We start from the raw sequence: 14,149 nt of genomic DNA on the forward strand, positions 1-14,149 counted from the left end.
CCAGCCAAGAAATGAGGTGGAGTCTATCTGACTTGCTGCAGTTTCTAATGTACACTGTTCAAGACTAAAGGGGAGGCTGGAGGGCAGATTTAATGAGAGGGAAGGCTGGGGAACAGATTTAATGGAGGGTAGGCTGGAGGGCAGATTTAATGGAGGGGAGGCTGGAGGGAAGATTTAATGGAGGGGAGGCTGGAGGGCAGATTTAAAGGATAAAAACTATTCACAGGTCACATGTAAATATTCTGTATTTAGATTGGCTAGGATTGGCCTGATTTTCAGCAGCATTTTCAGTGTGCTCTCTGTAGACCCGGTGACACGCAGACATTTCCCGTTCCAGTTGCTGTGTGTATCCTGTCCTCACAATGGGTGAATCTTCTGTTTATGTTTACAATCTGTCACATGACATCATTTCCCCGGTCATACAATCGCCTCCTCTGTAATGTCATCTGTATAGGGCAGGGGTGTCAAACTCAAATACACAGTGGGCCAAAATTAAAATCTTAGACAAAGTCGTGGGCCAAACTTGAAACTGAAATAGCACCGCTACTACAATTCCCAGCGCCAAGAAAACAGTCCAATGCGGGGCCACGCATAGGCAGAGAGCCCGCTGGTCTATAGGTGCAAGTGATGCCGGGAATTGTAGTAGCGGCGCTATTTCAATGCATCGGCGGGCCAGCTGCAATTCTTTTTTAGGATTCCTTTGGGGGCCAAGAAATAGAATGTTGTGGGCCAGATTTGGCCCCCGGGCCAGAGATTGACACCCCTGGTATAAAGGATGGAGGATGTCATAATATGGGCAGAACAGATCCCTCAGGATGGATCACTCCAGGAAATCATTGCAGATCCTTCATTGGTTGCTCCATCAGCGAGGGATCCAATGAGGATACGGGAAATCCACTGAACCCCAAACCTGAAAATTCTCCGGATTTTTGGGTTCCTTGGAGGTTTTTTTATCATTTGGGTTTCCTGACCACAACTCACATGAAGATTTATTTAGAAGAGTCTGCCCGGGCCTTATATAGAGGAACCGAGGCTGCACCCAGCACGGGGAATGTTAGCGGGGAATCTGTAACTCCAACACCCAATCAAGTGCCAAAGAAATTAGATTGTTGACATTAGGTATTAAATTTAAACACAGATTCACCCTACTCACTATCATTCACTGAACAGCTTTCACTGCTTTAGTAAAGAATTGTGTTCCCTGGTTTCAGCTCCGCCCCACACATTGGCCCCACCCACACATGGCCAGGGTCATGTGACAAGAAGCTGCTTACAATTATATTATCCTGGGGGAGAAGAATGAATCAGGAGCCAATGACAGCAGATCAGTAAAGTAATACAGAACTCCAGATTTGAATTCAGTCATTTGTTTCACCCCCATGCCAGATTCTGCCCCCTATGCATTTTGTTCCATGACACTGCGCCGTTGTGTTTGCGCCTGACTTATAAATGGGGCCAGGGCCACGCTATGTCATGCGTTTGGCATTTTAGAAATTCCGTCTATCATTCCCGTCTCTCCCATCGCAGTCCCGGGTGTATTTGGGAACGTTGATTCTCTGTATGTGCGGGGGCAAATCCCAACCATGAGCACCTGACCTCATGCAGGTGCATTCTATGAAATCTTTGTTGCTGTTGTCACTGTCTGATTGAGGGATAAATTGGTGAATACTGAAAAGATGAGTGAATGTTACATTGTTGTTTCTGGTGCCTGATGTCCATCCCAACTAGACTTATCCTTGCTTTGTGTGAACATTTGTTTAAATTGTCCTGGTGGCCCCAATGGGCTTCTATGGCCACTTTAGTTGGAAACTGGAGGAAGAATGAAGATGAAGAGCAATTAAAGGGAATATTAATAATTAAATTGTATTATTATTAGGCAAGATTTATATAGCACCAACATATTACGCAGCGCCGTACATAGGAGTTGCAGATGACAGATACAGACAGTGACACAGGAGGGGGAGAGGACCCTGGATTTTTGGCCATGTTTCTCCATGGATCTGATAGGAAAGTAGGAGCAAGCCGAACAGGACGAGGAGACCATTCCAGAGAGTGGGGGCAGCTCTAGAAAAGTCTTGGAGCCGTGCGTGTGAGGAGGTTATTATTCACACATTTTATTAGGTGAGGATGAATTCATAGAGATGATGAAACAGTTTGCAGCCACAATCGTGGAGTATCTCGTTGGGGGTTACTGATTGCCTGTAAGGACATTCTGGGTATTGTGTGTCCCTATTTAATGTACAACGCTGCGTAATATGTTGGTGCCATATAGATCATGTTTATTAATAATAATAATAATTGTGTGGGGTTTCTGGTTGTTGCCGGTTGCACAGGAATACCGATAGGGGGGGTAAAGGTTGTTGCAGGGGATTGCTTGTTGTTGGTTCTTGCAGGGGGTTACAGGGGGATTGGGGTTTTTGTAGGATGTTACCGGTTGCTGTGGGGGGGTTCTGGTTGTTGTGGGGGGGTCCTGCCTTCACAATCCAGCTGCTGATAAATGTGTCTGTATACCATTTACATGAACTTCATAATGATATATATTGAAGTCACCCCTGGTAATACCCCAATCACCCCAATGAAGCTTGCACCTCCAATCACCTGATATTCATCGGATTTACCTGCAGAATTTAGGTAATGTCAGAAGAAGCGGAAGCCCCCCGTTCAGCCTGTCCTCATTTTATTATTTTGTTTCCCATACATGAACTCTTCATATGGAAATGTTTTGTCCTCCATGCTGGTGCTCCTGTTCTTCCCCTCGAGGTCAGACAATGCCTCGGCAGTGCCATGCTCCCTGATGCCAGGGGACCTCCGAGCCGCTCCTGTCCCTCTGATCCAATACACAGCATTGTGCTATAGAAGTGTCCAGCGGCTCCCCCAGACCTGGAATTTGGGGAGCTGTTCTGGGTAATCAGAGTATTGCACCCCTATGGTTACTTCTAGAACCCCGGGGAGGTGGGGTGTTCCAGGATCACAAGCAGGCCAGGATCAGCAGAATACACACAGAGAGTCCTGCGATGGTGGAGTGTAGCGCAGCAATGAAGTGAGCGCAGGATGGACATTCCTTCTCCATCACAAGGTTGCATCTTGGATTCAATTTGTAGTATTTAAAGTTCAGAAAACACTTTTTCACATCAGTGAATATAAAATGATATTTCTGCATCATTATCTGATTTGGTTTCCCTTCAGATTCATCCAACATTCACACAGTGAGATGAGAAATGTATGCGATAATTTCCTCCTCTTCTTCTATTGGTAGATTAGAGGACGGCCACAACTTGCTCACATTTCTATCTTTGAAGTTCATTTCTCACTTCCTGTCTGGTAAAGCCGTTGTCACAGGACAGGAAGTGAGGGAAATCTCTATAATGGGGCCCCGGAGAGCCATAAACACCAGACAGAGGTTCCAATTCTTCCCGGCTCAGCCTGGCATTCACTTCAAATACATCAAACCCAGCTGATTCCAATCAGTCCGGCTGATGCCCTTATGGGCCGAGTGTTTGATGGAGGGCCGATGGGGGCAAATAAGGAGAAGGGAGGCGATCCGACCTGCATACCCCAACCCTTCTCATTCCTGTGCAGCATTTCTTCACACAAAACAAAAGATCGGAAAGGTGCACCCTGCCATCTGATTACAGCACATGACGTGGCACAATGTACTCTGACAGTCTCATATTTCAGAAAAGCCCCACTTTTTATCATTAAAAAGCCATCCTTGATTTTTAGTCATTGGGCTTGATTTATTAAAGTTCTCCAAGACTATCATGGGAAAACGTGGGTGATCCAGGAAACCTGGAATGGGTCTGGCCCAGGATTGAAAACATTTACCAACTAATAGCAAATAAGAACTCCATTCCAGGTTTGCTGCATTATCCAGGTTCTCCCATGATAAATTATCTTCTGCCACTGAGCCAGTCCCATCAGTCTCTGTACAGAGGAGCTGACACTCTAATGTCCCCCCACAGTGACACACTATTATTATACTTTTATATAGCTCTGACATATACCACAGTGCTGTACACAGAACACTGAGCCAGTAGTGCATAGATGGTGGGAACTCTTCATGAGAAATTCAAGAAACTGTAACACTTCTGCATCCACAAATGTGGATTCCTGTATGTGGAGTGACCCTATAAGCTCTGATTGTTGCAGTGTTGTGTTATTATGTTGTATCGTCCTGTTGTTGTGTTATTATGTTGTATCGTCCTGTTGTTGTGTTATTATGTTGTATCGTCCTGTTGTTGTGTTGGGGAAGTCGCTGCTGTCTGATGGATGAATAGCGGAGGTTGGGACTCCTCATTACTTCTTGTTTTTGGCTCGTAGTTGTTCTTGAGAAGTCTGCAATCATTACGGGGACTGATCTGTGTCAGACATTTGTGAACACAGCTAATACCCTCACTGACCCCAGGGATTCATGTCATCCCTGAGCCGGCATTGCAGTACAGGGAGTAGTGACCCTGAATGATTTCTGAATAAAGATGGCGGTGTGTGTGTGGGGTACTAAACATCTCGAACTGTCACCCAGCATTTATCGTATCTCCGATGCTTGGACTAGTGCGGAGGTCACTACTTGCAACTTTTCTCTATTGGCTCTAACAGGTGGTGCTGTGCATGCTTTGATTGCGCCAGCTCAGCATCCACCAATCACAAAGCAGGGAATGGCGCATCAAGCTGATTGGCTCACAAAGCCTCAGCACAGCTTTCCCTGTAGTTTGCTGTGTGGAGTTTTACAATTATTGTGACCTGCAAAGTTCATGTTGCAGCCCCCCATAGGAGTGTGAGGAGGTTCGGGTGCAAGAAACCAGCACACAGGGCACCTTGTACAATGCCATGGCACAGGCAGGTGGCATTAAAGAGTTTAAACAACATAGTTGTCGTGTGTATTGCACACACTAAGCAGAGGATTCACTGAAGGTTTGAGTGACATTCACATCCCGTTTACACATTTTGCATTATTGAGCATTTTGTGGTGCACCAATGCATCTGAACATGCTTGCATCATGTGACCCTTTTTCCCTCTAAACATTGCATTGCTTTGTGCTGCAAGGTGTCACAACACAGGTGGGCTGCATTGCATGTTACATAACACTGCATTACTGATTGCCGGGGAAAGGTTGCACGATTGCAATGTGGGAGTCTGAAAATCTGAACCGTTACAATGATCTTAAGTTTGTGACAAATAGAAAACGATATATTGCGATGATATTTGCGTCACGTCTTTACAGAGCGTTCAGTTGCGTCTGATGTGCTCGCAGATATTTTCAAGGATTTGAGAGCTGGAATGTTTTATTGATAACATTTTCTGCAACACCGCCTGCGGATCAGTTTTTGTGCTTTTTCACCCCAATCATCAGACGTCAGTAATCCGGGTGAAAAGTTTTTTTTTCTCCAGATTTGTATTTGTAGGTTAAATTCCCCATGCGGGTTTGCAGCATTTCGTCGCAGGACTTCAGTGCATTGAAGTAAATAAATGCATCACCAAGAATGTAAAAAGTTTAGAAAAAGCTCAGTGATAACAATCTGATAAGTCTGCTGTTCCTGCACAAGCTGCATCTGCTAATCATCCTGCAAGTCAGGAATTTCGCTCAGGACTGCGTGTAAACAAATAAACTGCAAAGCCCAAGTTTAAAGGGGGCCGTAAAAAAAATGGCTGCGTCTGCCATTGTGCTGGGGGGTCATTGTCCCTTTTATCTTTGGCTGCTTGTCTGTCAGCCCCTTGTGGAAGAGAAGGGGCAGATTAGAGGCCAAACACAGGCGCCTTTGTGTTCCTGCGACAATGAAGCCTCCTCGCGATTGGCTGATCGTGGCCTGGAAATTTGTTTCCGCTGCTTTGCAGAATGCGGTCAGGAAGAACCCAGACACAATATGTGGAGATGATCTGTCAGGAGGGGAGACCGCATACGAAACAAATCTGCATTCTATGCGATTGATACAACAATGTTCATCAATGATAAGGAATGCAAATAAAATGGTAAATTCGGGAAGTTTAGGTATAATTACAGGAGCACGGGGATGACGATTCGGGGTAATCTGCGCACTGTTATGTTATGTAGGTGGCATTTGGCTTCCGCCATGACAGCAGAGCGGGCCTGGCAGCTATTAAAGGGCATCAGAGGATTTTTAATCAGTTTGTAGAGCTCATCCAGCACCTGCTGCATCAGAGGGAGCGCAACAAGTCCTCCGGGTTCCTCGCCAAGGTCAGGGTGGTGTGACAGCGCTCTCCGGAGTGCTCATGTGCACACTGGCCGGGTGTCCTGACTGGTCAGGGTTATACCCTTTAGGACAAGGACCCTGAATTTGCCCCACAGGATGACGCTGTGTATAATAAACACATGTTTATCTTTTGCTGCATTTCCTGCAACCGAGTTATAACCAGAAAGGTGGCATTTTCAGCCCTGACACCAATGTCTGCTTAGCATGTCTAAGACTTTCCATTGGAGGCCGGGGTGACACGGTGACCATTCAGAGGCAGAACGAGGAGACAGCGTTGTTACCCTATAACAGGAAGTGTCCGATTTTTTGGCAGGATCACTAGCAATTGGAGCATGGTGGAGAGAGGATGAAAGAACTGGGTCGACAGTGAAGAGAGGTGATATGGAATGAAGATTCCTTTGGGGAATGATGGAAGTGGGGAGGGTGCTGGAAGGTGACTTCATCAAAATGGGGACCTTGGGGTTCTCTGGACTGTTTGGAATGGGTGTAGAGTAGATCAGAGACCTGCATGGGTGGGGCTTGGGATGGACCAGGGTGGGTGGGCATTGGAATTGATTAGGGACCTGAGAACTGCATGGGCGGGACTTGAATTACACCAGGGTGGGGTTTAGTATAGATCAGATAACTGAGCACAGCATGGGCAAGGCTCAGAATAAAATAAAGTGGGTGGGGTTTGGAATAGAACTGCTTGGGCGGGGCTTGGAATAGGCCAATGTGGGTGGGGATTAAAATACATCAGGGATCTGAGATCCGCATGGGTGGGACTTGGAATAAACCAGGGTGGTTATGGAAAAGATTAAGTTCTTGAGCACTGCATGGGTGGGGCTTGGAATAAACCAATCCAGACTGGAGGTGTTTCTGGACTTTCAGGTTACAAATAACAAGGCTGTCAGGTATCAACAGATGAATAAAAGACAAGAGAGTTTCTTAATTATTTTTTTAAGATGAGTTGGACGTGGTAGACATTTTTTCCTAGCCTTTTAACTCTGGGAAGTCTGAGGCTCCTTTTTGCTCTCTCCAGGGTCCTCCTTTAACCAGCGACTTTCCCTTTCCCCAGCTCTCATCAATGTATTGCCGCTCCTCACCCTGCCATGGCAACGCTCTTTATTGTGACTGCAAGTTCTGTCAAGACAGGAATGTGTTTTATAGAGATGAGGGCACCTGACACCTCCCTGGCACGGTGACAACACAAATAACTTTTACAGCGCTGCACTTCCGTCTCCTGCCCAGCAAGAGGCGAAGTGAAAAAATCCGAGGAGATCGCCTGATATCTCCCAATGTGACATCATGAGTCAGGGTAACTATTCCAAGTATTATAAGTCACAGAGATCACAGGACTCCCCCTAACAACACTTTCATTGTCATGGATCTCTCCAGAAGGACAGAGCCATCTTTGTCCAGGCATCATCTGGGGTCACCATCCACTGAGATGCCAGTTCACAGCCAGTCCTTGGCCGTGTGCACAAATGCCTGACACAGATCAGCCCCTGCTGAATCCTCTCATCATGTGACTGGATACAAAGTTACAATGTTGCAGTCTGATCACAGAGAAGACTGAGGAAATGCTTCCTCCTGACTGCAGCAGACTGATGACATCATCTCAGCCCAGCCAAAGTCACTTCCATGAACAATGATTGCTATATATTGTGATTTATGGGATTTATTCATGTGGAGCTCCCTGATTGGTTCATATGAGGCTGTTTGTGATCAGCTGACCTGGAGCCATGACACGCACACTATGAGATAATATAAGTCAGGCTTCTGGCATTCCTATTATAATAGGTCAGTATGAGATGAAAGCCGACATCAAGGTCTGCAGCACAGGAGCGGGTTAGAATATTTCCTTGCATAGTATTAAAGGTCAGCTCAGCCTTGTGTGAGAAATGGGAACCGGAGCAGTCAGTCTATAAGGCGGGCAGCTAACAGGAGGGGGCGGATTCATAAATAAGATAATGCTGGAAATAAATGGGAACAGATACACAATATGCATGGGTGGGCAGAAACAGGAGCAACTTCCTGATTGGCTGAGGTCCTATTTCCTGGCACCTGCATGTCCCCCATCGCCCTTATGTACATCTGGTCCCATTCTGCACACCTTCCCCATATCCCCCCCCCCCCCATGGATAGTTTGCTTTGACCTCTGACCCCTCTGTACCCATCCGGAATGTGAGGAGTCCCAAGCAGCTGTCTGGACAGGTAGAAGGGGACCTTTGTGCGGCCTCTGATCACCAGGTGTCACCGCAGGAGTATCAGGAGAACGGACGGCGTCTTCCTGCTGTTCATCTATTGTTCTGGATTTATGGATCCCATCATCTCAGTGTCCCCAGAAGAGGAAGCAGAGAATTGGAGGGAGCGACCCCCACAGAAGAATGCGAGGATTGTGAAGGCATAAAAAGCGGAACCAAAAAAAGAATGCGATTTGTTACATTGTATATCAGCGGTGACACTTGTGGCTTATTCTGAGAAATCCTTGGAAGGGAAGTTTGCTGGGTGGCAGAAAGTCCCCCCTTTATTTTGGGTGTATCCAGCGCTGGTGAATACTTTTCATATCTTTCTGTAAATAGTGACAAGCGGATGACAAGAATAGTAATAGGGGTCCCCTCCCCTCGACATACCACAGAGATTCACCCATTCCCAGACATGACACGGTGGATTCATCTCAAAAATTTTAATCAGTTTGTAGAGCTCCTCCAACACCTGCTGCATCTGATTCCAGGGGGCGCCACCACTCGTCCGGGTCCCTTGCCAAGGTCAGGGTGGCGTGACGGCGATATGCACAGTGGTCGGCTGTCCTGATTGGCCAAGGAAATTGAGGACCCCAGAATTGCCCCAATGAACCCCAACCAGATATCACTGAGTATTAAAAACACATTTTTCATCCTTTTTTGCATCTCAGTGCTGCTGATCTCCTGCAGCAAATTTCTCATGCACCGCATTTCTCATGCCGAGCTTCCTGCTGGTGACAACAATGGGCCATGACGCTTAAGATGTGTTAAAGTCTTTAATGGAAATCTGCATGACATGGTGACCATACAGAGCACCGGGTTGTCACCCTATAACAGGAAGTGCCTGACTTTTATGGCAGGATCAGACTGAGCATTTAGATAAAGAGGGAAATCCTCGTCTTGCCATGATATGACATTAAAATGAAATATTGTGGCTGAATGGCGCTTCCCTATACTGTGGCTCGGTGATGATTGTACTTTGTAGACTTCTGCCTGGACGGTTTTATTAGCAACATATTGGCTCCTCGGCCCTTCTTCTCACCAAGTTGTGTGACCTCCAAAAATGACGCAGCTGTGGAATGCGATATTTAGCTGCAATTTGACCCCAGATAAAGGACAATTAGGATGCAGGTCAGTGATATCAGCTGCAAAACTTCTTCATGGTGACAAATTGACTTATTAATCAGACCGAGGGGACATTGCCCGTCCTCCAGGGGGAGATAAGACAGATTAATGGCTCTCGCCACTTATATCGCTGACAATGGCCGCAGTGTGGCATCACATGCATGGTAACGACATGCAGAGCTGTGCTGGGGTATAATGTGACCATTCATTGGGGTGACACTATGTATCCTTGTGGACAGGAAGGTGACATTGGACTCATGGTGAATATTCTCAGGGATCCAATGGTAAAGCTCGCTGCTGCCGGTAAATTTCCGCGATCAACATTAAAATCAGAAATGATAGAAATCAGAAACCTGCCAAACTAAAGATCGCATTTTATATGATCTCTCTATAGATTCACAGATACAGATTGCAATATATGCTAATCTCCTCATTTCTTCTTGTAGTTCAGCTCCTGGGGGGCGGAGTTAGAATCTTTGCTACCTCCCCATTGGATAGATTCTCACCTGACTTTTTGTTGTGACTTCCCATGAATTAGAAGGGAAGTGAGCAAAATCACCCCAAGGGTGACACAGCTATAAAGACACTTTAAATGTGGCATTCCCTGGTGGAGATTTTTTCAGGGGCAGTAATTGATTCTCCACCAGAATGTTTCAGTGAATGTCAGATTCACTGATTTAAAAAATAGACCCCTTTTTTATAACTAAAAATGGCTGGAGTTTGCCTTGAAAGTTGACCCAGCCATGGCCCCATGCTCTTCCTAATTACCAGGCAGTACAGCTGCCCACCTACAGGACCCTCATGGGGCGCAGGATTGGACCTGGTACAGGACTTGGCAATGACACCAGTAGGAGGCACCAGTGAGCACAGGGAAATGGAGAGTTTGGAGTTGGAAGATTGGTGACAGGTTCTCTTGAATCTCCAGTTTATTAAAATATTCTTCACTTGATAGGATAAAAAGTCATAATTTTTTGTTTTGTTTCCTGAATGGGTTAACGTCACCGATCCCCGGCCTTTACACAACAGTCGTCCGTCATCACCATTGTTGCACAATTCCCCCCCCCCCAATACCTCAATCCTGCCACTAAATAAGGAAAAGGGGCTGTAAAATGGAACCAGATGACGGCTGCGGGCAGGCCGGGTCCACAGAACTTTCTGCTGTTTTCCAGTGAAAATATGTAAACATTTTGGAATCGGCCTCGGAGGCGAATTCACATTATTGTATTGTTACCATCTGGTGATAAGAGCTGCGGCACTGCGGAGTCCAGGGGGGCGACACCTGGAGGGTTATGGTGAGTCGGAATATTGGGGGACAGACAGAGGGGTGACACCTGGAGGGTTATGGTGAGTCGGAATATTGGGGGACAGACAGAGGGGTGACACCTGGAGGGTTATGGTGAGTCAGAATTTTGGGGGACAGGCAGAGGGGTGACACCTGGAGGGTTATGGTGAGTCAGAATCAGGCAGAGGGGTGACACCTGGAGGGCTATGGTGAGTCGGAATATTCGAGGCAGGCAGAGGGGTGACACCTGGAGGGCTATGGTGAGTCGGAATATTCGGGGACGGGCGGAGGGGTGACACCTGGAGGGTTATGTTGAGTCGGAATATTGGGGGACGGGCAGAGGGGTGACACCTGGAGGGTTATGTTGAGTCGCAATATTCAGGGACGGGCAGAGGGGTGACACCTGGAGGGTTATGTTGAGTCGGAATATTCGGGGATGGGCAGAGGGGTGACACCTGGCGGGTTATGGCAAAATATTTGGGGACAGGCAGAGTTGTCACGGACTATGAGGTTTGCGCCTTGCATGTGACAACATTGAGTGATGCAGCCAGTGTGCACAATGTGAACATTTTACCAAATTTCTTTCACTCAGTCATCCAATCACATGCATCCATTGCACATGCATCAAATTTTCCTTGCATGTGATTGGGTTGCAGATATATACCTAGCATTGCTTTCTTATGCAGCATCCATGTAATCATTCATTTTGCTAAGTGAACGGTTTTTACTTTTTGAAGGTTGGTAGATTACGTGGACCCCTGACATATAGGAACCTCCATAGGAAATTAGAATCTGTTGTTGCCCCCCCCCCCCCTCCTCATTTTTGTTCAGTGGGGGTGGGGCTAAGCACAGGCCATGTCCCAAGGAACACCGGTGACTAATGATGGGTGTGGCTTGGGATAGGCTAATTTGCATACTAGGGGTCCTGTATGTTCCAGAAGTGCAGACGTCATCCTATGTAAATAAAATATTATAATTGGTGGGATTTTTCTGGCGAATGATTGGCTGCCGTCCAGGATCTGTCCGAGCTGTCAGCGCGTCCTCCCTCTCACATCTTCACTGGCTGAGCTTTGATCTGCCGGAGCTGTTTGTTTTCAGAAAGAAAATGACATCCAAATATTTCATGAAATCATCACAAATATTTATTTATTACAACTTGCAAATCCCTTCAATAGGAAACAATTCTGATTGGTTGTATTTATTTTATTGATGAGCTCCCAGAATCTGACATGTTGGGGGAGCTCAGGTGTTACCCCACCCAAACTAATGACAAACCCTGCTACCCATTATGAGGGGCTCCCACTGTCCCTGTGCTGGGTCTGTAGGTGCAGGAACAGAGCTGGGAATTAGGAGAAGCCAGTGGCCACCTCCCTGCCCATCAGGGATTATTGTAATATTACCTTTGGGTGGAGGAGCCTTTTAACAATCCAGGAAGACATTTTTTTCATTTTATAACTTCTATATTCCCTGTATACAATTGTATAATGTTTTGCAGAAAGCAATCAGAGGAAACATTTTCAGGCACACTTTAACTAGAAGCTGTTAAATCAGGCTTTCAGGGGGCGTGGCTACCTTGTAAAATGATCTGAGAAAAGGGGAGGGGCCTGTGTGGAATTAGAGCAGAGGAGGAGCTGAGGGTGGATCACTAATATATATAAATGTGATTGAAGCAACTGACATCCAATGAATGAATGGGGCGGGACCAAGGACAGGCAGGCTGTAGTGGGAGGGGCTAGATGATGCTGGACATCCCCCAGGCAAGAGGCGGAGTCTTAGAGGAGGGCAGATTTAATGAAGGGGAGGTCGGAGGGCAGATTTCTTGATGGAGGGTCTGGAGGGCAGATTTATTAAAGGGAAAGATGGAGGGCAGAATGAATGAAGGGGAGACTGATTTACTAAAGTTACAAATCTAATAAAGGGGGCCTAGAATGCAGAATTATTGCCCCCACCACAAGCAGCACAGCTGTGACCTATTTCACCCCCCCGGGGCATTTATCGGTGTTGCCATGATTCTGGTGACCACACATCTCCATGAAATTGGTGAGCAATCAGATGTTGTCACTGTGGTCCAGGCTGTCGCACATCTGCTGGCTCCTGGCGCTGGCTCTGCGGGGCCCCTCTAGAGGTTCCCAGGTCCCTCCCGGACTGACTCACAGCGCAGCGTCCAACGTGTCTTCAATTTGAGCTGTGACGCCGGCTGTGCTCATCACTTGTTTTCTGCATTCCTCCCGCTTTGTTCTGTTTCACAATGTCCTCTTCCAGGAATTCTGCACATTTTGTTTTTTGGAGCTTGTTAGAGGCATCTGCAAGATTGGGAGAAATGCGAGCGCTGCAGAGCAACAATGCGGGAAATGTAATGCGATGGAAGGTCGCCTAAAGAGGACCTGTCAGTAACTTATATCATTCTTTATCACAATACACCGCAATGGGGTCAATAGTCAGGAAAGCTGTCCCTGAGCTGCAGTAAGTGACTTTTCCTAGGCTAGGATGATGTCATCAGTCTGCTGCAGGCAGGAGGAAGCATTTCCTCAGTCTCCCCCTTCAGCGATCAGACTGCAACATTGTAACTTTATATCAAGTCACCAGAATAATCAGGTTGGGCTGTCTCAGTGATCACATGATTGGTCGCAGGTTGATGATCATGTGACCTCGGAAATAGGAGCGCACCGTCCCTGAGAATGTCAATCTGCAATGTTCTGTAGGGTCAGTGGGGCATCAGTGAGGGGCCACTGTGATAAGAATATCTACTTATTCTGGGGTCCAGGACACCCCTCCTAAACCCTAACATTGAGTCATGTGACCTGTACCAATCTGCTATTTCATTGGACGATTATGATCAAGCGCTTTTTTGTTTTAATTATAGGTCTGAGTTCAGGTTCTCATTAGATAATTATAGCGACTGATTCATCGGTCTGGGGTTTCCCTTTAGTGTGTTCCCTTTAGGAGTTCTGCCTCTTCCTTCTCAGCCTCAGGCTTCATTTTGGTGCCCAATGTTATTCCCCCAACAAGAACAAGAATTTTCACCTCCAAATAGGGACTTTTGGCAGCTGGAAAATCACTGCGATACCCCCCCTCCCCCGGACGCAATCTGCAGCAAGAAGGCGATTGGATGGTTTGGCTGATTAAACCCAAATTGATGGATCCGTCCTGTTCTGATCCGGTGCCAGCTGGGGACAACTGCTCACTTCTGGAAAATCCGCTCCCAAAAAATTCTTGTGTGAAAAATGTCTTTATATAAAGGAAAACCAAAAGGAAGAGAAAAGGAGATCTTCCAGGGAATATCATGTGATTGACACCTACCACCTAT

This window comes from Pyxicephalus adspersus, chromosome 9, assembly GCF_032062135.1.
Source record: "Pyxicephalus adspersus chromosome 9, UCB_Pads_2.0, whole genome shotgun sequence".
Taxonomy (NCBI): Eukaryota; Metazoa; Chordata; class Amphibia; order Anura; family Pyxicephalidae; genus Pyxicephalus; species Pyxicephalus adspersus.